Source organism: Pelodiscus sinensis, chromosome 3 (genome assembly GCF_049634645.1).
Source record: "Pelodiscus sinensis isolate JC-2024 chromosome 3, ASM4963464v1, whole genome shotgun sequence".
Lineage (NCBI taxonomy): Eukaryota > Metazoa > Chordata > Testudines > Trionychidae > Pelodiscus > Pelodiscus sinensis.
Window position 1 is genome coordinate 135,651,218 of NC_134713.1, and position 25,200 is coordinate 135,676,417.

Here is a 25,200-nt window from a genome sequence, read left to right on the forward strand (position 1 = left end):
CTAGTGAGGCTGAGTTGTTGGGGGGTGCGATGAGTGGGATGAATGTCAGGACAACTGGGATATGTGGAGGGCTGACAGGAGAAAGGGGGGCTGGTGGAGAGCTGTTGGGGTGTGAGAGGCAGCTGAGGTTCTGAGTTGGGGAGGTAAAGGAAATGTGTGGTGCGTGAGAGATGGGGGATGCCACATGTATAGGGTAGGAGTGCTCTAAGGAAGGAAAGGACTTCCCTATAAGTGGTGTGTATGTGTGGCTGCTCAGGAGAGATTCAAATTCTACCCAGTAGCAGAGCACCCATAGCTAGGTTTTGTCTCTACTGTGGTTCACATTCACACATGCCTCGGTGCATGTAATAATTTATTCTGCACATGGATGGAAAAGATTAAAGGGAATATTGGTGCACAGGCCCCCAAAATTGTTTAATCTGAGTCTGCTAGCTACCTAGAAAGTTATAGGCTGCCAACAGAGTCTTGGAGTGTTTAAGTGCTCTGTGGACAGACTCACAATGCATGTTTAATGATGGCAAATGTGCCTATGGGTGTTTTAGGGGTGAATAGAGCGAGTTGAGAAATTTGTTTGGAGGGAGGGGCAGAGCAGATGCCTGCACGCACTTGTTTGTTTGCTTGGTGCTCCCTGAGATGTAATGAAAGGTGGCAGCTTATACAGCGCTGGCTCCGTGTTTCAAATGGATTCTCTGGGAGTTGTGGAGTCTCCATTGCACAAAATGGAAGTGGAAGAGCTACTAAGCTTGGTATGCCCATGAGCGTTACTGTGGAAAGGGAGGAAGCAAACCATGTATACGTAAGCTGAGGAAGAAGAAATGAAGAGGAAAAAAAGGAGTCACTTATTTTTTTTTTTTAAACAACACAAAAGCCCAGATTTCTAAAGCTACCCAGGCATTGGTTGGCTCAGGTTGTATGGCCTAACCTTCTAATCAGCTTGCCATCAGGTGGAATTTTCAGCCATGATCCTCCATTCAATGCCTGGGAAGGTGTGAGCATGCCTAACTATGCACATTTTACCATCTCAGAGGTTTAGTCCCAGCCTGCCTAACTGGCCAGCAAACCCTTGAAATGATAAGAGACAGCCCAGCCTGTGCTTTCTGCCTGAAGCAATGGCCAGACAGTCATGCATCCATATCTGGATCCTTCTGTTGTACCTTGTCTTGTACGTAGATTGTAAGCATCCTGGGGGCAGGGACAGTCTTTTAAGTCATAAAATACCTGGCAGAATGGAGTCAATATATGTGACTGGGACTCCTAGCCACTATGGGTATGTCTACACTCTCTCAAGAGGAATGCAAATGCAGACACCCGAAATTACAAATGAAGCAGGGATTTAAATATCCTGCACTTCATTTGCACAATTGTGTTATGGCGCAATTGCAGAATAGCGCTAATTCAAGAAAAAAAATGGGGTTATTTCAAGATAAAACCCTTCCCTCGAAATAACCCTTACATGAGGAGTAAGAGTTATTTCAAGGGAAGGGTTTTATCCCATTTTTTTCCTGAAATAGTGCTATTCCGGAATAGCACTGTAACGCAATTATGCAAATGAAGCGCAGGTTATTTAAATCCCCACTTCATTTGCAGTTTCAGGTGTCTGCATTTGCATTCCTCTCAAGAGAGAGGAATGAAGTATAGACATACCCTATAATGATACAACTAATAGTGTAGACATACCCTATAATAATACAACTAATAATGAATAAAAAATAATGATTAATAATCTTTTAGACAGAAATTCACAAAGGTTCCCAATCAACTCTGAAAGCACAAGGCAGAATTCAGACATGGTTCAAACATGCAATTCAAGGGTAATAGAATTTTAATCTGCTCTCTCTTCTGCTAGAGCTGTATTAAAAACAGGTGAAATCACAGATCCACTCAAGTCAAAGAAAGTTGGGCCTTTGTCTTCAGGGGTGTCAAGATCCTGCCAGTAATTGCATAGTAAATTGGTTCCATAACCCTCATATTATCTCAAGGTTTCTTGGGCCAATATCTTTACTCTATCAAAGATCCAAAGATGTCCAACTGGAAACTTGAACATAGCTATTAGGCTCTGAGGTAATCAATATCTAATCTGTTGCATCAGTCCCTGCAATTCTTGTCCCCAGAGAAGTAACCTTCCTCCTCATATTACCTCAGTAAAAAAAATACAGGTGAGTTGACTTGCCTGCATATCAAAGATAACTTAAATATCACTTGCACATCTTAAGAACAGAAGTGGAGTTCACTCCTCTGGGCATTACTGCATGATTGTCTGCTGAGACAGTTCTTTTCCAGGGGAGACAGAGAAGTGCATTGACTCAGGCTTATGGAGCTTGATTTGCAGGGTTGTTAAACGGAGGTGTAGCCATTCTAGTTCGGGCTACAATTTGGTGTTTAGGACCCTGTGAAGATAGATCCCTTTCTCTCAGTTCATCAGTGAGATTTTCCATTACAAGAATATCCCATACTTTCCTCAGCCCTCCAGCCAGCAGCATCTTTTTCCTCCTTATCCTCTGCTTCCTCTTTGTTCTATTCATTGCCATAAATTCTCTTTGGAAAAATGCCTGTTCTGGTAACAGACCCCCAGGACTTGAGTTGTTGCCACATCAATAGAGATGTTTTGTTAGCTGCATTTCTCTCTTCCAGGTGAAGTATAATTTTAAAGGACTTTCTCCCTTCCATCACAGTGACTGCACTTGAATGTTATGGGGGAAAGGAAATATTAAATGAGAAGTTCCAGGGGAATATCAGCTCCAGGTCTTAAAAGAAAAGCCACAGCAGCCTGTTGCAGTACCTCAGTGATTCTGCTGTGCTCCCTTCTCTTTCTGAATGCAAGTGAAGACAGAGATCCTGGAGAAACAGACTCTTTTTGTCTGCATATTTCCTATAGGGAATAATGTTCTTGAACAGTTGTCAGTAAGTAGTCACATTGCTTTGGGCATACTGAACAACTGATTTTGGAAACTGTGTTCAGTCTAGATGTGTAGGTTCCCTTTCTTCCTTACCACAAAGCTCTCTTAATAGGGTTTCCATGCATTTTAAGGGCTCCTTTTTACTATTCCTCTGGGATGCCTTTCAATGCTGTGCTTTTCCTACTCTTCCTGTTCTCCGAATCAACTTTTGCTCAGAATTTAGCTCCTTGTATTAAACCACCTGAAGTCTCTTCAATCACTTTAACAGCACGTTTTATAACCCCTATTAATTCTCCAAAGGTGGTTTCCATATCAGACTTCTATAAATTCCTGTACAGGAAGGATATATTGGAAGGCTCTAATTTAGCAGGCAAGGTACAAAAAGACCCAATGCCAGAAAGTCAGCAAAGTTCAAACTTGAAATGAGAAGTGAAATTTTAACAGGGAAGGTAGTTAATCATTAAAAAAGGGTTAGCAGGAAAGTAGCCAATGTATCTTTAAATCAAGACTGGACGTTTTTCCTTTTTAAATACTATGAACTCTAGTAACTTAATTGACTTGATTTCTGACCACTATTTTCTAGTATTTGCCTTTGTGCCAAGCACATGTCTATTCTTGCTCATTGCACTTTACCAGTGGAATGTTAGTCCACAGGCAGCAAATGAAATTAACAAGAGATTTCCAGGTGATCGGGAGGCTGAATGCCCCAACTCTCAGCCTCAGCAGCTGGCCTGCATGTGTGCAGGGGTGGGGCTGGAAGAGTTAGGAAGAGAGATGAGGTGATCAGCCGCTGGCACTTTGCCTGGAAGGCACTTGTCAATTTTACTTGCTGCAAGGAGAAAGTGAAAGCAATAAGAACCTTCCAGGTGGGCATCAAGGGAATCATCATTTTGATTTTCCCCAATGGAAAAATCTGTTGGTTTTTTTTTTTTTTTCAGAAAAGGAGCATTTTCTGTCAGAAAAACATTCCAAACTGAAAATTCCTATCCAGCTCTAACTGCCTGTCTCTGAGTTGGAGGCCACTTGAATGTTCACAAAGGAATGTAGAACAGGCACATCAAGAATTTTATTTGAAGCATGGAAACAGCCTTAAGTTACTCAAACAGCCACCTTTTCCTAATATTAATTAGGTTTCCTAATATTAGTTCACTGGTTGCAAGTTAAAATATGTATAAACACTTGTGGCTGTGTTGGCCCCAGGATATTAGAGAAAAGTGGAGGAAGGTAATGTCTTTTATGGGACCAACCTCTGTTGGTGAGGGGGACAAGTTTTTGAGCTTACACGGAGCTCTTTTTTAGGTTCAAATAGGTATAATTCAGGTGTATAACTCTTCAGCAGTCAGTGCCTATTAGGCAGGTATGAGGTATCCACACTGCCCAGTGATCCCAATAGTTAATCGCAGTAACTGCTGTGACAGGTACTGGCAAGAGAGCAGCCTGGGAGCAGTATGTTCGCACAAGTGAGAAGAGAAAGATCATCAATATTATCTCAAAGGGAAGGATCGGCACCAACAAAACTGGTGAATCCAGTAGGTGATTCCAGCTGCTAGTAGCTGTCCCTGTAAACAGCATAGACTCACAATTATTTCCTTGCTCTGGAGAGGAAGGTAGCATGGATGTGTTTCTAATCGCTTTGAAAGGGGTGTGAATTGAGCAAGGAAGGGCAGGAGGACGTGATATGGCACCCGCTCCATTACAGTCAGGGATAAAGGCCTTGAACATTTTCACCCTTATTGAAAGAGAACTATAAAGAACACGTGAGTTGTAAGCAAGTTTTATAGCAAAAGTTTAAAGCTGCCCTTGAAGTATTTAGGAGAAGGTTTCTGGGACTTCCCAAAAAATGGGACATGACCCATGGAGAGGTTTCAATTCAAATGAGCGGTTACATTAAAAAAATGGAAAGCAAGGCCGTCCTTATGATTTTTGGTGCCCTGTGCATCCCAAGCACCTGCACCCTCCATCCTCTGCCAGGGGAGGGGACGGTACTCCATGGGGCAGAAGCTGTGGGGAAGGGTGGGAAGAGGGTAGAAAGGCTGGTGGAGGATCAGTCAGACTGAGTTGCAAAGCTGGCTGGAGCAGGCAGAAAAGCCTGCCAGAACTAGAGGCTGATAGGTGGAGCAGGGTGGGGAGGTGGAGGATTGGAGCAGTGTCATGTCACTGAATTTTAAGGGGAGCAGCCAGATCACTGCTGCACCCATGGGAGGGGGGGGGTGTTTGCCCTAAAAGTTGGTACAAAGGAGGCCATGGGAGGTGTCAAACAAAAGCTTATTGTCTAGTGATTCTGTATATGCTCTTCATATACCTGTATAATGTCTGAGTGAAGTTATAAATATGTACTCTGTGTTGATGCTGAAAGATTCTCTGTCTGAGGCAGAGCAATGGGCCAGGAATGCTTGCTCATGGACATGCTAATGATCAAAGCTCCAGGACACAATGGACCTCTGGAGGCCAAAGACACACCTGGCCACTGACCATGTGACTCTCTGCAGGTTGGAAGAAGCGGGGGGGGGGGGGGGGTTGTTATAAATAGGCCATGTGGCTGACTCCATCTTGGTGCTCAGTTCAGCTCTTAATCCCAGAGGCAGCTGTGCAGGGATCAATGAGCCAGAAAGAACTGTGGACCCATCCTGACATAGGATGTACACCAAGGACTTTTAAGCCAGCAGTTGTAACATCTCTGCTGCAAGCCTGCATTGAGAACTGAGAGATTCGATGCATGTAATGTATTATCCTTTAACAACCTTACTCTCATGCTTTTCTTTCTTTTAGTAATACATCTTCATATTTTAGATTGTAAAGGATTAGTTCAGCATGGTTTGTGGGTAAGATCCAGAGTATAAATTGATTGGGACCTATGGCTAGTTTCTTGAGAATGGACAGAACCTGTTCGGGGTAGGTGAGATTGGGTTCTAAAACCCCTCACTTGTGGGCAGACCCGGGACTGTTTGGGGCACAGGGAGCCCTGGAGTTTCGGAAGGGTTTTACTTGTGAAGCTTCTGGCTGGTCAGGCAGGCAGCAGAAGTGCTCTGTGCAACTGGTTTGTGGCTTAGTTGGGAAAGGCTGACAATCAGAGGCTATAAGGAGCCCTGAGTTTGAGCAATTTGCCCTGAGCAGATGCCCTCAGCAGTGCCCAGACCCAGCCCAAGCCATCACAAGCAGGGAGACTGGGGGCTAGTAGATTGGGTCCCACGGGACTGGAAGGCAGAGCAAGGGGCTTGGAAGTAGAGCCTGGACCAAGGGAATTGGTGCTGAGATTGGGAGCAGGAGTCTGGGGGAATGTCAGAGTCAGTGCTGTCTACATCTGGTGGTGGCCTTAGGCATACACAGTATAGGGCACTATGAAATTTGGGGCACCCTGGTACAGTTTCAGTGGGAGCAGAAAGTGGTAATCAGTGTGAAGACATTCATTGGATATAGCAGGTCCAGACCTGTCAGGGACTGTTAGTCACAATGCAACTCAGGTAACTGGTAGAAGGAGGAGATAAATTCCCCAATGCCAGTATCCATGAAAAACCATATTACCTCCTCAGTGTATTCAGTCAAATACCTGGGGAGCAGAAGATGTGATGCTCCAAGTGAGGGCTAAGACCTCCTAACTTGTCAAGCACTGGAATGGGTTATCTAGGGAGGTGGTGGAATCTCCATCCCTAGAGGTTTTTAAGTCTCGGCTTGACAAAACCCTGGCTGGGTTGATTTAGTTGGGATTGGTCCTGCCTTGGGCAGGGGGCTGGACTTGATGATCTCCTGAGGTCTCTTCCAGCCCTGTGATTTTATGATTCTAACTTGAAGGGAAATTCTCTGCATCCTGAAGACCAAGTTAGGGTACAAGCTCTCTGCTTCCCATTACCAGGGAAGTATAGAGCAGCTGTAACCACTATCCAGTGGATTTGAACCTGGGCCTCTAGTGCTTAGTGTAGGAGCCTCTACAGCTTGAGCGATAAAGCCAGCTGGTTCTCAGCTTAGGCTGTAAAGCTCCCTTGTTCTTATCTCTCACTGTAGTGGTCTGAATGTCTCTTTAGCCTCACAAATATCTATCCAAGGTTGTCCTGTTCACCGATATAGTGCTTGGAGGAGACATTCTGAAGGCCCTCCTTGGAGGTCTGATCACCCCTGGGTGCCACTCCTTTTACCTTACTGGCCCTATTGGGACCCTTGGGGAGCCTGTCATCAGCAATTATCTGGAGCCTTTAGCCATGCTTTCTGGGACTGCAGAGACAGACATTCCCCTCACCCATCTCTTCCTCCAGAGTGACCTGAAGAGCAGGAGGAAACATTTAAGGAACAGGAGGCTAGAGGAGACAGGAAGGTCATCGTGTAGACTAATATTGCCTTGCCTTCTTCTGATGACATGAAGATTCCCTGGCTCTCCTGCACTGATGACTAAGCAATTTTCAGTGACCTTCAGGAGTTTAAGGAGTCTCAGCACAAACTGCTGGATTTTTATAAACAGCATTGTTTAACTGAGTCACCATACACATGAATGAGGAAATACGGAGGTCTGCCAAGACTATTTGGCAAGGCACCACCAGGAGGAAATGCAGGTTCAGCTCCCTTGAACTGTGACACCTTCCACACGAATACAAGTAATCTGTTATTAATTATTTCTCTTACGCTGGTGCCTAGAGACTCCAACCAAACCTGGGGACATGTTGTGCTAGGTGCTGTACAAACACATAATGGCTACGTCTATATTGTGCTTTCTTGCGCAAGAACATATGCAAATGAGGTGCAGCGATGAATATCATAGAATCATAGAATAATAGGACTGGAAGGGACCTCAAGAGGTCATCGAGTCCAGCCCCCCACCCTCAAGGCAGGACCAAGCTCCGTCTACACCATCCCTGACAGATGTCTATCTAACCTGTTCTTAAATATCTCCAGATATCGCTGCACCTCCTTTGCATACTTAATGAGCCGCTATTTTTGCACAAAAAACCCTCTTGAGCAAGAGCTGTTCTGCCTTAACATAGGCAGCAGAACAGCTCTTGTGCAAGTTGGGGGTTTTGCGCAAGAAGGAGAAGTGTAGACTGCTCCTTCTTGCACAAAAGCCCCTTGCGCAAAAATAGTAGCTCATTAAGTATGAGACTGAGGCCTGCAATATTCATTGCCTCACCTCATTTGCATATGTTCTTGTGCAAGTAAGCGCAATGTAGATGTAGCCAATGAGAGAATCTCTGTCCTGAAGACCTAAGACTAAAAATAGTCCAAATGGGCATGGAGAAGAAAAGTGACTTACCCATAATCACTACTACATCACTAGCAGAATTGGGAATAGAAACTAGGTTTCCTGTGCCCTAATATAATTCCTTATCTACTGAACTATCCAGTAGTGAAATCCTCTTTTAAAACACAAATATTAAAAAATCAGAAGAGGTATCAACCTAAACAATTGCTTGTTTTCAATACTATTTTTAATACTGTGTCTCCTGTACAGCTAATAACGCCCTTTCTTTCCCAACACCCTTTATTATTATTGCCTTGTGATGAGCAAGAAGATCCCTAGACACATCTACAGGGATATTAATACAATCAAAACATTAAATTCAGCATTATAAGAAGTCTCCTGGAAAGGCCATTTTCTCACAGAGTTGCACGAGTTACTCTATTTGTTGTGACAACTGTAATTTCTCTGGAAGACATTCAGATGACAGTGGAATGTGGATTGACTTTATTACAGATGACAGACAAACATCATGGAGGATAATTCATTTAAAAGCCTTTGGCCCTAATCTTTTGTTCTTTTCATTTACATTTTTTCTAAGTAAAGTCTCTGCCTTGGAGGCTTAAGCAGTGCCTAAAATAGTTGAAAACTAGGAGCAGAGTATTGAGGGGCCTAGTGGGAGCACAGGGAACTAATGGGGAAGAGAACAAGGGGATGTTGTCATACAGAAGAACAGTAAAGAACACAGACTCTTAAGCAAGTACAACTTGAAGTATCATATTGCCTAGCTACAAACTGAGTGCTTAAAGTTTTCGCTGTATGAATCTCCCCTCCCCCACTCCACTCCAGCATCCACCACCCACAAATCTCACCCAGTTATAACTCCTTGTCATCTCTTGCTCCTTCCTCGAACTTCTAAAGGCCTGCAGGAAAGTTAGCTTATCTTTGTGAGGCTGAATAAGCTCTGTCAAAGTAGGTCTCCCTTCCTGGAGTCCTTATAAACTCACCTGATTTAAATTCCTGGTGCTTATTCAAAACAGCAAACAAGCTGCCACACAGAACCCATCCTTAAAAGAGTTAAAATTGCAGGAGCATTACATGGAAGCCCATGCACCACCCAGAAATCAATATTATTGTATTTTTAAAGGATGCCTTTTATTTGAATGGATTTTGAGGGGTGGGAGTGAAGAAGAGATTGAGCCTATATTTCTGAAAAGGTTAAAAGTATTGTTTTGCTACTCTAACTGATTGGCTGGCTGTGTCCATTCATTGTTCCCATATTATTTTTTTTCTGGTAGAAGTTTGTTATTTTGCTAAGTCTAATTAATTGTTAGAGTGCCTAGAGATTTTTTGCATTGATTTTTAGTGCTATTTTAAATCTAAGTAAATAAAGTAATAAAAATCTCAACCATTTTACTGGGTGGAATTAGACAGCAAATGGATCCAACCTGTTTCACTGTCTACCTGGCTAATGTACATCACCCACACAAATTGAATTTCACCCACTAAACATTTCAGAAATATAGGCAAAGGTTAAAATAATTTCCTACCGTTTTTTTTTTTTTTAAGTGAGCACCAAGATCCAGACTTTCAAATGGGGCCATTGATTCTGGAAGCCTTCGGTTTGGGTGCCCATCTTACAATAACCCAGAGTAAGAAATACATGTCAGATAGCTTGAGTCATAACTTTCGGCATTAGCCATTTGACCATATTGCCTCTCAACTATACAGCTCCCATAATCTTGTCTTCCTGAGTCATTTGTGTGGGTTGTATATTCTAGAATTAAATAGTTTGCTTTTTTGGAAAGTAATTTGTATTTCTGGGAAACTATATGAACCGAGGGGTTGTAAAGGTTTTGATAAGTACTTATTGATAGTAGAAACAGATTTTATTTTTGTAGAAAAGTAATCATTAGTACTCAGGAATTGGGAAAAAGGGAAATAACAGGATATGCTGGTGGGGGAAGAGGAATTACATAACCTAGAGTGAAAAGAGGAGCTGGATTAGAGTTATAAATTTAGCATGTTACAGTGCCATATTCATTTGAACTAACTCCAGATGACAGGACAAAGGGCTAAAGGGAAGTAAAATGAAAAATTAATTTAAACCAATTTTCTAGAAGCACTTTTTTTCATGTAGTCACTGAAAAACGAGCAGATTGGCAGTGAAGGATGTTGAGGAAAAAACAATGGCATCTTTAAACAAATAGGTACCTTTGAGTTTAAGGGAAACACAATGCCAAAAGCAGATAATACATAGTAAAACAAGGAGCCTTTAGTGGTTCTCTTACATTAAGTTTTCATACCATTAATTTTCCAAGGAAAGTCATGCTTCTCGTTCCACACATTATCTAGCACAATAACCCAAGACTCTTTTATTCAAGATGGGCTGTGTATTTAGCTGGCTTTTACTTTACTTCTATTCTGATTATTTTGGATATTGGTTCCTTCCATTGATGAGATATCTCCTAGAACCTCCTCTCTCCAATTTTGTTTCTCCTGGGAGTTCTGATCATTTAAAATGATAGTCAGTCATTTGCAACATACAGATGGAAGAAAGGCAAAATCAGATGGATTAAGTTATCAGTTGTAATATTTTCCTCATTAGGTGGGAAACTTCTGTATTTCAGTCTCTTCTCTTGCTTAGTGACCAGCCATTTCCGGTAACAGCCTACATTCTTGTCCTGATCTTCTCACTATTGCAGTGGGAATATGGGGATCATTGTGGTGCACTGATTTTCATGGTACAACTGCACTGGGTATGCATGAGCCTGCTTTAACTTACACCAAGTGGCAATAGAGTCTGAGGAACCTTATGCAAACTGAGAATAGCCACAGTGCACTGAAATGTGGCTAGGGCCTCAACAAGCCCCTCGCAGTTGTTTACAATAAGCTGTCAGAGGACAGTCCGGGAAAATAGTCACCCTGGGATCTGGTGTTTTTCTTTTCTCTCTCAATTCCACAACTCTGTGCTTTACAATATCACTTCTAATTTGACTAAAATGTGCCAGGGAAGGGTACATTTCACCTAGTACCCCTCAAGCTAATGGCACTGTTCCAGAAACACAATGTATGAGTAGAAATAATTTGTTTGCATAGAAGGACACACAATGTGGGATGACCAAAGGCTTCTTGAAACATTTCACTCTTACAAAAAATAGTCACATTATTACATTTAAATGTAGCCAGGGCTCTGGCTCCGAGTCTGGAAATATTGACATAGCTACTAACAAGGAGACCATTTTATGTTGCTCCCTGCTTTCCAACACCTAACTTTTTGGTGCCTAGAAAAATCACTGGACTGCACAAATGTAGGCACCCTGACTCCCTATACAGTAAATGGGAAAAGGTAGGCCCCCAAAGAATGAGATCCACAAAAACTGAGCATTCTAAGTAGGAGGTGACTTACACTGACCAACAGCAGATGCCTACATGAAGACAGAGTTCCTAAGTCCTGGAGAGGAGGGTTTTAGATACCCATCTTTGCATGTGATCCACAGCTTGTAAGCTCTCTCCTGATGTCAGGTGGCACTGGTGCCTAATCTGTTTCTTGCAAAAATTATTTAGGCACCTGCCTAATTCCACACAAAAGGACTAGAGGAGGAGGTGGTTATGAAGCTGGGCCAGGCTGTGGGTGACCCCAGTTCAATTCCCTCCTTTGACTGATGCAGAGGAGGCATTTTGAATAGCAGACTACTACCTCTCAATTGAGTGCCCTAGTCTTTGAACTACATGGTCTTTCTTACATTTTTCTGTCCCAACTGATATTTCAAAATGTAATATAAAATGGAGATGCATGAAGAAGAAACTAAGGAAAACCCACACCACATTATTCCATATTCCTGAGATTAGAAACTAACTTGAGAGGCTGGGAACTCCTGTTCAAATGGCACAGGGGGAACTGAAGCACGGTCACCTTTGTTTCATAAGGAGGCCTCCATACCCAGGCCTGAGGATGGGAGACGGGGTAATTGCCCTGGTACCCGGTGAATCTCTGCTGTAGCACCACTTCACACACTCTTGGGAATGCTAAGGGCTGGGGTGGTGGAGTGTGTGCCATGCTCTGGGCAGTACTGAGGGCTCTCTGGGAACTGGCGTGATGCATTCTGGGCAGCACTCAGGTCTGGCTGCCTCTGGCTCCACCCCTTCCACCTGAGGCCACACCCCTTCCAGGAGCAGGACCCAGACCTGGGGACTCCCCATACTTTGCCCAAGGCCCCACAGAGGCTGCTGATGCTCCTGCCCATACTTCAGGTAAGCTCCACACCTATTGGATTAGGCCCTGATGGTGACACAAGCATTCCTCCACGAGGCTTCCCCTGGAATAAGGGTTGTTCTGTGGTTTAGGCATGAGATACAAGCCAGGAGAAACATAGGCCCTTAAGGAATATTTACTGCAGAAATGTAAGTGGTGAGTAAGCTTAGATGCTTACATGATTAGGCAGCAATCAATGGGGAAAGGGTTTCATGAGTCATAGTAGCATCTAAATTGGCACCTTAAGCTCCTAAGTCCTTTTGTGGATCTGAACAAAAATATGCTTTTCCTCGTTCAATTCAAACCTCAAGGTACTCCACAATGACCATGTAGTCAACATACCAAAATTATCTTATCTTAATACTATTATCTTATTAAAGATCATATAAATTCATACTGTGCTGAGGAAGCTAAATGTAAAACTTTGCCAAAATTATTATCCCCCCTTCTGCTTCTCCTAGATGATTCATGGCAGCTCTACTTGGACATAGCATCTGCAGTAAATAAAGTCAGTGAGAAAGAGCAAGAGCATTTCACAAGCTCCCTCCCATCTTGCTCAAAATAAAGTTAGAACTTTCTCCACTAGTATAATTATTTTCCCACTAGACCTCCCAGGCCGAATCACGGAAAATGGTCTTTCCACCCATGTCCCAATCCATCTGTTCTTTTGTTTCCAGCTGTTCTTATTCCATCCAAATCAGTTTCTTCTGATGGTTTCTGTTAATACATAATAAGAGTGATGATTTAACTCACTGATTATTCTCCCTTGACTTTCAAACTGCTGTAATATGTTCATAGTGAGAGTAATAATTCTGCAGATGGGTATATGAGAGAAAATAGAAAAAAGTTACTATGTATCCAAATGGAGGTTTTGGTTTCTATGGGTTGCAGCAATGAAAGAAAATGGCTCTAATGAGGAAATATACTATACATTATATTATACAATGTTTAATTTAGAATGAACACTATTATTTAAATATTATTTCTAAGGGGCTTGGATGGAGGGAAGATGCTTGCTATCCTATGACTAGATACGTCCAAAATCCATAAATAGGAAAACTTCATAAGTTTAAATTATTCACTCTAATTTTTCTTTCGGAGGCTAATTGAGATCTGTTTTGATCAAACTCCATCTTTAAGTATTTTTGTATTCATAATACAATTTAAATATGCCTTCCCAACCACCTTATATGTCCCAGGAAAACACTTCTTTGGTCAATGTAAACATTCTACTCTTTATTTAGTATATCTTTATTTTTGTTTCCTTCAGCCCTTTCTCATTCTGCCAGAGAGCTGGTTCTTACCAGAGATCCCAGTTGGATAACCCTAGAAAATATAGGGAATCTTGCCACTTGTGTTCTATGGTGAGAAGAAGGTTAAAAGTCTTACCTCGAACAGGGAATTGGCCACTCATGTTTACATGGGGAATCATGCCAGAGTGAAAATGGGGCTTGGTCAAGTGTTGATGATTCTCCCATCAATGAAGATATAGCTCAATATGAAAAGGAAGGCCTGGTGGTATTCATTTTGGCTTGTATATGGGAAAGGGGCTATATGTTGTGAGATAAGGCAGTTATTAGGAGAGTTAGATGGGTTTGTCCCTAGCTGAGTGAAAACAAACTGTTTTTCTGTTTCACACCCTTCTGAAAAATCTCCTGTAGTTGAGAGCTCGTGGCAGAGAATGACTTATTTCCTATTGTAGTTCTAAAGACTCAAGCAATGCAAATCCCTATTTGGTGCCATAGGAAAACACAAGCACCTTTTTCTTTCTTCTCTCTTGCCTGCCTTTTCTCCTGCTACCCAAAGAACCTTTAGAGAGTGGCTACAAAACTCTGTGTGTCTTGCCTGGCTTTGGCTTTTTTCAAGTGTGGGGACTTATTCTTTCTCAGTTACTCTAGTATAAAGTGGGTGCAGCTTCACTGATCACTGGTCTACAATTTTTTACAAGTCATTTGCTTCAGAGATAAAATGTGCTATTTATTATGTATTTTGATGTGCTGAATTCAAATATGACAATTAAAACAACCAATTGGCTACTGTTTCCAAGATATTTAAGTTTTTACATTTTACGTCTATGTATATTGTGTAGATAGTAGAGTTTTAATCATAAATTGTAAACCTAGGTCTTTTCATGTGTTTATGGTTGCTTTACATGATAATATTTCACCTGTCCTGTTTATGTAACACTTTAAAAATCAGCAGAAGGGTCATATAAATAAAATTTATTATGAAACAAAAGGCAAAAAACTATTATGTACATAGTTTAGTCCTATTCAGTGTCTACTCGGCGCTTCTTGGCTTGTCTCTTGTATTCATTAAATGGAGCATCACTTGTCACTGTCCAGCAATAGTCTGCAAGCATTGATGGGCTCCATTTGCCCTGATAGCATTTCTCCATTGTTGCAATGTCCTGGTGAAATCGTTCGCCATGCTCGTCGCTCACTGCTCTGCAGTTCAGTGGAAAAAAATCTAGATGAGAGTGCAAAAAATGTATCTTTAGCAACATGTTGCAACCAAGGCTTTTGTATGCCTTGAGAAGGTTTTCCACCAACAACCTGTAGTTGTCTGCCTTGTTGTTTCTGAGAAAATGTATTGCCACTAACTGGAAGGTTTTCCATGCCGTCTTTTCCTTGCCACGCAGTGCATGATCAAATGCATCATCTCGAAGAAGTTCACGAATCTGAAGACCAACAAAGACACCTTCCTTTATCTTAGCTTTACTTAACCTTGGAAATTTTCCATGGAGGTACTTGAAAGCTGCTTGTGTTTTGTCCATGGCCTTGACAAAGTTCTTCATCAGACCCAGCTTGATGTGTAAGGGTGGTAACAAAATCTTCCTTGATTCAACAAGTGGTGGATGCTGAACACTTTTCCTCCCAGGCTCCAATGACTGTCAGAGTGGCCAATCTATCTTGATGTAGTGGGAATCTCTTGCACAACTATCCCATTCACAGAGAAAACAGCCGTAATTTGTGTATCCAGTCTGCAGACCAAGCAAGAGAGCAACAACCTTCAAATTGCCACAAAGCTGCCACTGATGTTGGTCATAGTTTATGCACCTCAAAAGCTGTTTCATGTTGTCATACGTTTCCTTCATATGGACTGCATGACCAACTGGAATTGATGGCAAAACATTGCCATTATGCAGCAAAACATCCATGACTTCTAGGAATAACATGATGCAATTCATATCATGTATGACGCAATACCAGCTTCAGATTGCATCATTCATTGTTTTGCCTAAAAAGCAAATACTGTCCAAACCCAGTCATAGATTTATTCATAGATCCCTGAAGTTTGTGGAAAATCATTGCACCTTTAAGTACCAACAATGTTACAAGAATAGGTTGTGGGAGTGGGTGGAAGGAATGAGACAAGAGGAATGTTCAGGATTAGAAAAATGTTTTTGTTTTATAGAACTCAACATTGATCAGTAGTAGTGTCTGAGTAAGAAGTCAAGAAGGACATAAAATTGGAGTCTCCTTCACCTTTTAAAAGTATCTGGACTTGTGATCATCTGCAATGCAGTCTTCTTAGCTCTCTCAAACTTATCCAGACTTAGAGTATTCATTGGGTCTTTTTAATTAAGGAACTAGAAAATATTATGTTCAATTTAGGACAAGTATGACACCTTTTTATGTAGCAACTGAGTTTAGAAATTATGCTTACCATTTTGACTTTCTACTCTGGCCTAAATTCTTTGTAGAGGATATTCCATATTTTTGCAGCTCAGTAAATGTTTGCATTATAAGTCTGACCACTATGTGTTTGCTAAATTAGAGGTCTCCCTTTCAGAGGGTGGACTGGCAGAGAATGAAGGAATGATTCAAATACAAGCATCCCTGTATTCCAACCAGGAAGACGGTTGTGACATAGGATACGTCTACATTGCAATGCTATTTTGAAATAGCTAGCACTATTCTGAAATAACTTAGTCCACATAGTCCACATTTACACAGCAGGCAGTTATTTCAAATGAGTGTCAAAACACTGTCAAGCTGAAGGACTTCTTTACTCCAACTTCTGTAACCCTCGTTGTACGAGGAATAAGGGAAGTCGGAGGAAAAGTGCTCTATTTCAAAATAAGTGATGTGTAGACGCTCCCTATTTCGAAATAAGCTGTCTGTAAATAAGATACACAATTGTTGTAGCTCAAATTGTGTAGCTTGTTTCAAGTTAAGCCCTGCAGTGTAGACACACCCTTCGTTTTGTGACACCTATTTGTCTAGTTCATCTTGCATCTAGTACAAGCAGTAACTACTTGTCCCCTAAATTCAGAAGCACTTTGAGGTTAAGGGCATATTTGTGAATGCCTTTTTAACACTGGATTGCAATTTACCATGTGACTCATTTTCAAAAGCTTTATCTTTTACCTTTAATGTTGAGAACAGCAATGTCAACTGGACAAGATAGATATATATTTTAAAAAGCTGCAGGATCAAGATGAGTTCAAATATTCTAAACAAAGGCGGGGGGGGGGGGGGGGAGAGAAACCTTTTGGAGGCAAGCCAAAGATTAAGGAGAATAAATTTCCCAGAAAGCACTTTTAAGAAAGAAAAGGGCAAAAATCTTACCTGATACCCAGGCTACGTCTACATTGCACAGTTAATTTGGAATAAGCTATGGGGATAGTTATTCAGAAATAGCTTATTTTGAAATAGCTCATCTGCAGTGCAGGGAAGCCTCAAATTAGTCCAAGGCAGGCTTCCCTAATGTAGACGTGCTATCTCAATTTAGAGCCCCAGGAGGAATAACTTAGAATGGCCCCGAGGAGAGGGTATTCTGAAATAGCAGAAGTGGAGCATCTACACACACTTTATTTCAAAACAGCTATTTCGGAATACGCGTTATTCCTCATAGAATGAAGTTTACAGAAGTCAGAATAAGCCATCCGTTGTTTCAAAATAACTATGCTGTATAGACACACCCCCAGAGTCTATTTTTTTTAAATGAAAGCTGATAGATAGACATTTCTTCAAGTTGTCAGTGTTTATCAGTGAAATATAATCAACTGTAAGCTGATTGATGAGGGGCAGACAATGAACTGGACTCCAGGTAAGAAGAGTACCTCTGAATGTTGGATCCCATTTCTTCTAGGACTAATATTGTGGTATAGTTCTTGCCCAGGCTTATCCCATAGTGTGAATATCTCAATACTGCGGAGTTAATAGAATTCCTTCTTCTTTGCTCTCAGCATCACATACATCCCTGCACACAAATGACATGCATGGAGAGAAGCACTGATGTGCCACGCTGGAAGGAATTACTTCTCTGTTCAGAGCTCTGCACCCACTTCTCCAATGTGGTTCAAGAGGAGGAAAGTTAGAACCTAGTGTCAATCCAGAGAAGTGGAAGCAACATGTACAGCTCTCGGACACAATAAGAGAGAAATGCTAGAGAAAGAAGGGATAGAAGTAGTGGGAATGGACACGTACAGGGAGACTAGGAAAATGGAGAAAAGAATAAAGGTTTAAGGTTGGAAGAAGAAAAACAGTGGAGGAAAAAATGTTATTTTGCATTGTGGGTGGACGGCATTTGGAGGTTTTTCAACCATTTGTTAAATTAATATTGTGATATTCTCCAAATCCTATAAGGCAAAGGGACTCCTTCCAGGTGTATGGCACACATTGTGAGAAGCACATACATATGTTTTCCTCCAAATCACAAAGACAATCCTTAAGTGTTGTGGTAGTACTGCTTCCTCTTGGGTCTGTTGTGTTAATTTCACTGGAATAAAATGAGCCCAGAGTCTCATAGGTACTAGCATGACTTTATTGCTGTACAATACTGAACAATTAAACATGGTGTGAGGCTTTGAGCACAGAGGCTTCAGCCTGTTTACTACTATGGCAAACATAAGGGTAAAAATCTTTTAAAGCTTTTATTAAATAGACATAAAAAGAAGGAAACAACACTTAAGCTCTTTGAAATATAAATAAACACATTTCATTTTCATGGTATCCCTTACCCTCCTTCCCTGTGTTTGTAAAGAGTTTTTTTATAGGAACCTCTCCACGCCTGGTCAGTTTAGATAGAATTAAAAATGGTGACTACAGTCTTTTTTGTATTGTTGTTGGTGAGGTAGGAAGGAATAGAAAAAGTTGAGATGGGTTTGGCCTGTTATGGCTGTCGCTGTTATAATCATGCCCTGTTTCTTTCATTTATTTAATTTATTTATATATATATATATATATATATATATATATAGAGAGAGAGAGAGAGAGAGAGAGAGAGAGAGAGAGAGAGAGAGAGAGAGAGAGAGAGAGAGAGAGAGAGAGAGAGAGAAAGAACGAACGAATGAACTAAGATGGAAAATGCAGCTTCTGTCCCTGGTACAGACTAGAGGGGAAGACAAAAGGAATGAGAAGAATGAAGGTCGGGGGAGAAAAGGACACAGCTGGAAGGGGTGGCAGCAGGAACCAGAGTCTCACATCCCAAGTGGTGTCATGATTTACCCAGAGCTAAATGTGGAGATGATGCTGCCATCTGGATCCCTGTCTCTGGCCTGGTTTGTTAGACCACCCCAAGCACCAAGATGATGAAACTCAACTCGTGTCATAATGGATCCCAGGATCCCAAGAGATGGTGGGCACCATCCCTTTCATTTCATTCATCTCACACACTAATTTGATCCTTTCCCCAAGTGCTTAATTTGTAATGAAAGAAGTATCAGGGCTCTAGTGGTTGGTTTGATTGTTTTTACTTGCATAGCTGATGCAGTAAGTGCAGAGGTGCTGGAGCTCTGAACTGCCAAACCTAGAGGTGCCGGGTCTCAGCTCCAGCAGAAATTAAGCACTGCCCTTTCCCACAATTAATCTTGCCCCAACTGTGAAATCATCAGGCCACAACTGTTACAACAGGTTCTCCTCACCTCCAAAGAAACAGACAGTTTCTATTCCATTCTTGGCCAACTGTCCCTAGAAGAGGTACCTGGCATTAGCTGTTTGAGGTAGCTTTCCCAAAGCCCTACACGGTTCAGAAGGGCCATTGTGATCATCTAGCATGACCTCCATATAGCCCAGGCCAATACTTCCTAGCTCAGATCTTTTAAAAAAATCCATCCAATCTGGATTTTAAAGTTGCCTATAGTGGAGAATTCACCATGACCCTTGGTAAATAGATACAGTGGTTAATCACTTTCGCCATTTTAGAGTTATAGCTAAATGGCTGTTTTCATTGCAAAGTCAAGAGGAAAAGAGGCCCCAGATACCTGTGATGAGTTACCTTCAGCAGCCAGTCCTATTATTCTTATTCCTATTTGGCTCTTTTCCTTTTGGCTAGTGTAGTTTACCCCCTGTGCTAAGTGACAGCATAGAACAGAGCATGTATCAAAGGATGTGGGGAAGAGTCTAAGAAAGAAAGAAAAATCTTGCTTTGTAGTCATAATTCACCTGCATCTATCTTTTATGTCATTGGAATCAAACATTCATTACTATGATACCAGCAGGTGCACCACTTCTAAGCAAGAGCTTACTGGATTATATGAACTTAGTTTACACAAGGTTTTGCCAGAAAATCTATATTTTTCTACTACCTCTGAACACACTGTAACTGGAAAATAGTAGAAATAATTTGCCTTTGGATTGCAGGCACACTCAATTGTAGACAACATTGTTTTTCATAGGTTAAGAGCATATTGAACTGTAAGATTATTTCCCAAGCATAACATTTTTCCCGCTTCTCCCATGCCTCACATTTATGATACTTTGACAGAGCCAAGGTGTGTTCTCTGACTAGCAAAAGGTAAAGAACCATATTTGACTATTTAAACCAGCAGATAATTGCATCTTTCTCTTACATATGTGGTTTGTTAGTTTTGCCTCTAGTGGATGCAGGGGATATTGGGATATGCAAAAACAGCCAACTAGCAATTATCCAATTCTTAATTTTGGCTAGAAGCTGAGTAAGCCAAGAGACTGTTATATACATTTCATGATTTTTAGCATTGACTTTCATCCACATACTGCTACCATAGTGGCGTAATCCAATTCACTATCATCCCAATCAGGCCTATATACACATTGAACAGGAGAGAAAACAGAGCTCTGCAGATAATCATAAGGCACCACTGGGGCAGATGAACAATTGACCATACTTCTTTTTCTTTTTGTCTGATTTGATCTCTCCTTGGCAAAGCTTTCAGCTACCAACACTATAGGCTGCGGGATGATGGCATCAAAGAAGGACTTCAGTGGGATCAAAATTTTATCTCTGATCTCTGTCACTTGTTGAAAAGTCAGAAGTGAAAGTAAGCGGGTGCGTCCTGGTGCGCAGCTCTAGCAAGAGCTGGGTGAGCTGCAGCAAAAGCCAGCAGGGAGCTATCTAAAGAGTTGGCAGGGACACAGGTTGCAATGGGACAGTATCTGTAAGACATTTTTAACTTATTTTCACCACTGCAAAAAGTGATCATCTGTTTGTGATATTGATGCAGTTTTCATACCCAGACCAAAAACTGGGTTGAAAGTGCTCTAAGAAACCTAAATCTATAAAATGCCAAAGCTGCTTAGTCAGATACTTCTAAATAACTATTCACCGAAAGGACTGGTAGAGACTGTCAATAATTGGATGACTACCAGGAGGTGCTTTTTTGTCCGAGAGGCTTGCACTTTTGTCCCCATGAGGGAACCCCCAACAATCTTCACAAATAAGTGAATCAATATGTCCAGGCGAGTTTTGAACAGCTTAGAGGGGTAATAGATTCAATTAGCAAACTGTAGCTCTAAGTTTGAAAAATACCTCAGGAACCTGACCAAAATGCTGGCAATTTGTAATTGTCCTTTCACTTCCTCCTGCCCTCCCCCATCCCCAATAAATAAATAACCCAGGAGACCTGATTGTCCTCATGGCATCAACCAATCCAGACCAAAGGGAATCCATCTTGTCAGCGAAACAGATACAAAATGTCACAGTGAGTAACACCAGATTCTGTCTGAGCAAAGACAAGAGGCTACACCAGAAAGTCCACTACCAAAGATGGTTCTTCAGTGGCATCATTATCCCTTGCCCTGTAGAATTCAGGATAAGAAAGAAGGATGGGACCCATTCCCATTCCAACCACGGGGAATCTCATAATAAATTCACCCTTAAAATCTAATTTAAGAGAGAGTCAAGTTCATTGTTTGATATCTCCCTTTGTCTCCCAATATACACCCTTAAAAAGAAGGAACGTCAAACTATGGGAGTCCTTTTAACCCTACCCAAATGCCCCAACAGCACATTTCTGCAGACAAAAATGCATCTTCTGCATCTTCACAAGCAACTTCCTTGTGCTGCCAACAAATAAGGGAAGCACATTAATCTTCCTCATAATACAACACAATTGCATTTACCCTGTCAGCTATGAAAGTGAATATTTGGCATTGTCACGTGTTCAGGTTGAGCATGCAGTGTTGAATATGTTGGTGGAGAGGATGAGGTTGCAGTTAAGGAAACATACAACACATTAATCGTTCTGAGCACCGTAATACCTTATCTGTCAGGGGCAGAAGGAAGTCTTAAGTCTCACTTCTTCCTCCAATACTTTGTTTGGATTGTCCATCACTTTCCCTGTTTTATTGATTTTTTTTCTTTGTCTTTTGGATCCTGTTCGGTGTGAATTATTTTTCTAGTATTTGGAGATTGTCCCAGATACTGTTATAAAGGTGCTGTGGTAATTTATAAATAATATAAATTCAGAAACCATAAAATTGGCTTTCATTTTTCAAATTGCTTTCTGTGCCCTTGTTTTCTGTATCTTGACCCTCTTTATAAGCTGCCGTTTGCATCACCAGCTTCAACCCTTCCGTTAGGAAATTCTTCTGTGAGGACTTAAAAGTGTCATTTGTTCTAATGTTAGAGGCAAAAAAATCTGCATCTTTCTGTATTTGTTTGTTAAAGCAAGCTGGGCATCATCACAACTCAAACAGTAATAATTCTGCTATTTGTCCAGCAAAGCCTGTTCTGTAATTTACTTATGAATGTGCTGTGAACGACTATTCCTGGCTACATTTATGCAGCATGTCTAATACTCATGCTATTATAATTTTCGCTGCTTCTATTGAATTTACACCTATGTCCCTCTCCAGTATTAATCCATTTAGGAGTATTTTATCTGATTTTCCTCCAACTGAAATATCATTGCAGTCTGATGCAGAGCTGGGTTAGATGGCAGAATTTAATCATATTGAAGGGATCCAATTCTGATACGTCCCCAGTATGTGGCCTTTGAATGACAAATTGAAAGATTCCTCCCGATTTCTTATCTTGGAAGATAACTATTTTTAACTCCATAAAGGTCCTTAGTATCCTATAAACACTAGTAAAGAAATACAGGTATTTCAAATATAGGGTGAACTTTCTGACTCACGTGGCCTTTTGAATTGCTATTTAACTTCAAAAGTGGGCTGTACTAGATGGGAGTTGTCTATTGTGTAATAGAGACATATTTTCCACAATCTATGAGCTCTTTTCTGTACTTCAAACTTAATGTATCTGTAATGGGGGATTTTTACTACATCCCTCCCTTTACTGGACCTTCCTTCTAACCTCCCATAAGAGGAGGCACTGGAACATAATGGTTCAATCTTTTCTAACATTTATCTGTTGAACATTAAGTGTGAGCTTTATATCCATCCAAAATTCAGATGACCACAAATTCCAATGTCCTTTGTATAATAGCAAAGGAACCACATTTTTAGATGTGGAAAGAAATAGACTTTATTAGAAAAGAACAGGCTGAATAGATATGGATATCTGAACAAGACCACGTGGAGAGTTATTTCCCTTCAGTTCCAGAACAGATTGTCCCTTTTCTGTGTAGCTCTATCACTCCTGCTGTGAGGGACCTTCTAGGAGTCCCAACTCCCATTTTTCTCTCCTTTCCCCTCCCAGTAATCACAGGAAAATCTGCAACAATGTTAATGAAGCCCGAGGCTGGAATACTTGTTTTGCTCCATTTAATATTCAGGAGTCTCTGGCAGCAAAACTCCAGGGACAACATTAAGAAGGTCATGATTTCACAGCTAAACTTTGCTCAAGAGGATTCCAGAAAGCCCCTTCAATTTGGATAAGTCCATTTTTACTTGTCTGATAATATAATAATATCTTGAAAATGATTCATATCCCTGTGATACAGCTAATATATGTAAATGTGAATGTATTTATTGTACTGGCATTTCTCTCAATCACAAATCACTTTAATAATACATTATCATCTTGATTGAGATTTATTCAATATTTGTAATTTAACTTGTGTCTAAAAATTCTTGTCTTCAGAATTTGAGAGATAAGAAAGTCCAATTTCCTTTTATTAATCTAACTAGATGAAGATGCTTGGCCAAATTCTGGGCTCAGCAATACCATGATAAGAGATGTTTTGATCGTAAAAGTTTCCCATAAAATTCCTTATAAAATAATTTTGGATCAGCTGTTTGTTCAAATGTCATTCAAACATATCATTCATAATGCTGAATTTATAAGTCATCTGTTCTGAAATGAGAACACCACAACATGATATGAGTAATTCGCCAACACAGTGTGAATGAAAAATGTTATTATTAAATATATTGTTTGAAATTCTTACTGTTGGTCAATTAGGGTATGTCTACACAGCAAAGTTATTTTGAAATAACAGCCATTATTTCGAAATAACTTTCCTAGTATCTACACAGCCAAACCACTATTTCAAAATAATTTCAAAATTGCAGAGCGCTTATTTCGAATGGTAAACATTCTACAAGGAATAACGCCAAATTTGAAATAGCTATTTTGAAATAAGTGCTGTGTAGACACTTATTTTGAAATAGGGGGCCTCCAGCCTTCCCAGGGTGCCCTGGTGGCCACTCCAGCCTCAACCAAGAACACTTCTCTCCCTCCCGCCCTCCCCCGGAGCCCTTAAAGGGGTTGACTCTGGCCACAGTGCCTGTGCCAGCTCCAAGCCTGCCAGCCCAGAGCCAGCAGTCACTGCCCCATACCCAGTGGCCTCAAAACATGAGCCAGCAAGCCAATGGCAGCCAGCCCTCCATTGCTCCCCAGGAGCAGTCTGACATCTCCCAGGAGCCTGCCAGGGCCCGGAGAAGACGGGGGCCTTCCTAGTCAAGGGTGGAGATCATGGACCTTATTCAGGTTTCGGAGGGATGCCCCCAACATCCATGATCTCCACACTAGATGGAGGAACGCGGCCATCTATGGCAGGATAACTGCCAGCCTGGCCACCAAAGGCCATATGCGAACCGAGGAGCAGGTTTGTATGACAATCAAGTTGGTCCAGCAAGACCCCCCATCTCTGAGCTCTGAGCTTCCCCTCCCCATTCTTCCACTTGCTTCCCCCTTCCAGCTCCCTCCTCCCAGGTTTCCCCTTCCCCTCTCCCACCCTCTTTTCTCCCCTCTCCCGCCTCCTTTCCCCAGTCTCTCCAAAGTTTCATTCCTCTGGTGTTAAAATACATGAATTTTCATGAACACAAACTCTCTTTATTTATTTGACATCAGGAAGAGGGGTTAGGTAGGGGTAAGTGGAAGGACGTGAGGAAGGAATAAGGAACAAGTCCTCAGTGGGGCAGACGAGGGAGGCTCTTAGTGCTCCTCAGGGTGGAAGGTCTCCCTCAGAGCCTCCTGGATACTAACAGCCCCCCAATGGACCTCCCCTATGGCAGCCTGCAGCAAGTGCAGACAGGCTCACAGCAACGCATCCAAGAGAAGCACCAGAGTGCTCAAGGGAAGCTCTGGCTCCATGTTGCAGAGTGCTGTGGTATGCCGAGTGAGGGCAACCAGAGCACGCAGAGACAAAATGATTTGCTATCCCTCATCGAGGTAGACAAGCAATCAGGGAAACCTGAGAACTTGCTGTCCAGGAGGAGGGAGGTCCCTTTAAGCACAGACCTCCGATAGCCTCAGGCAGCAGCCCAACACAG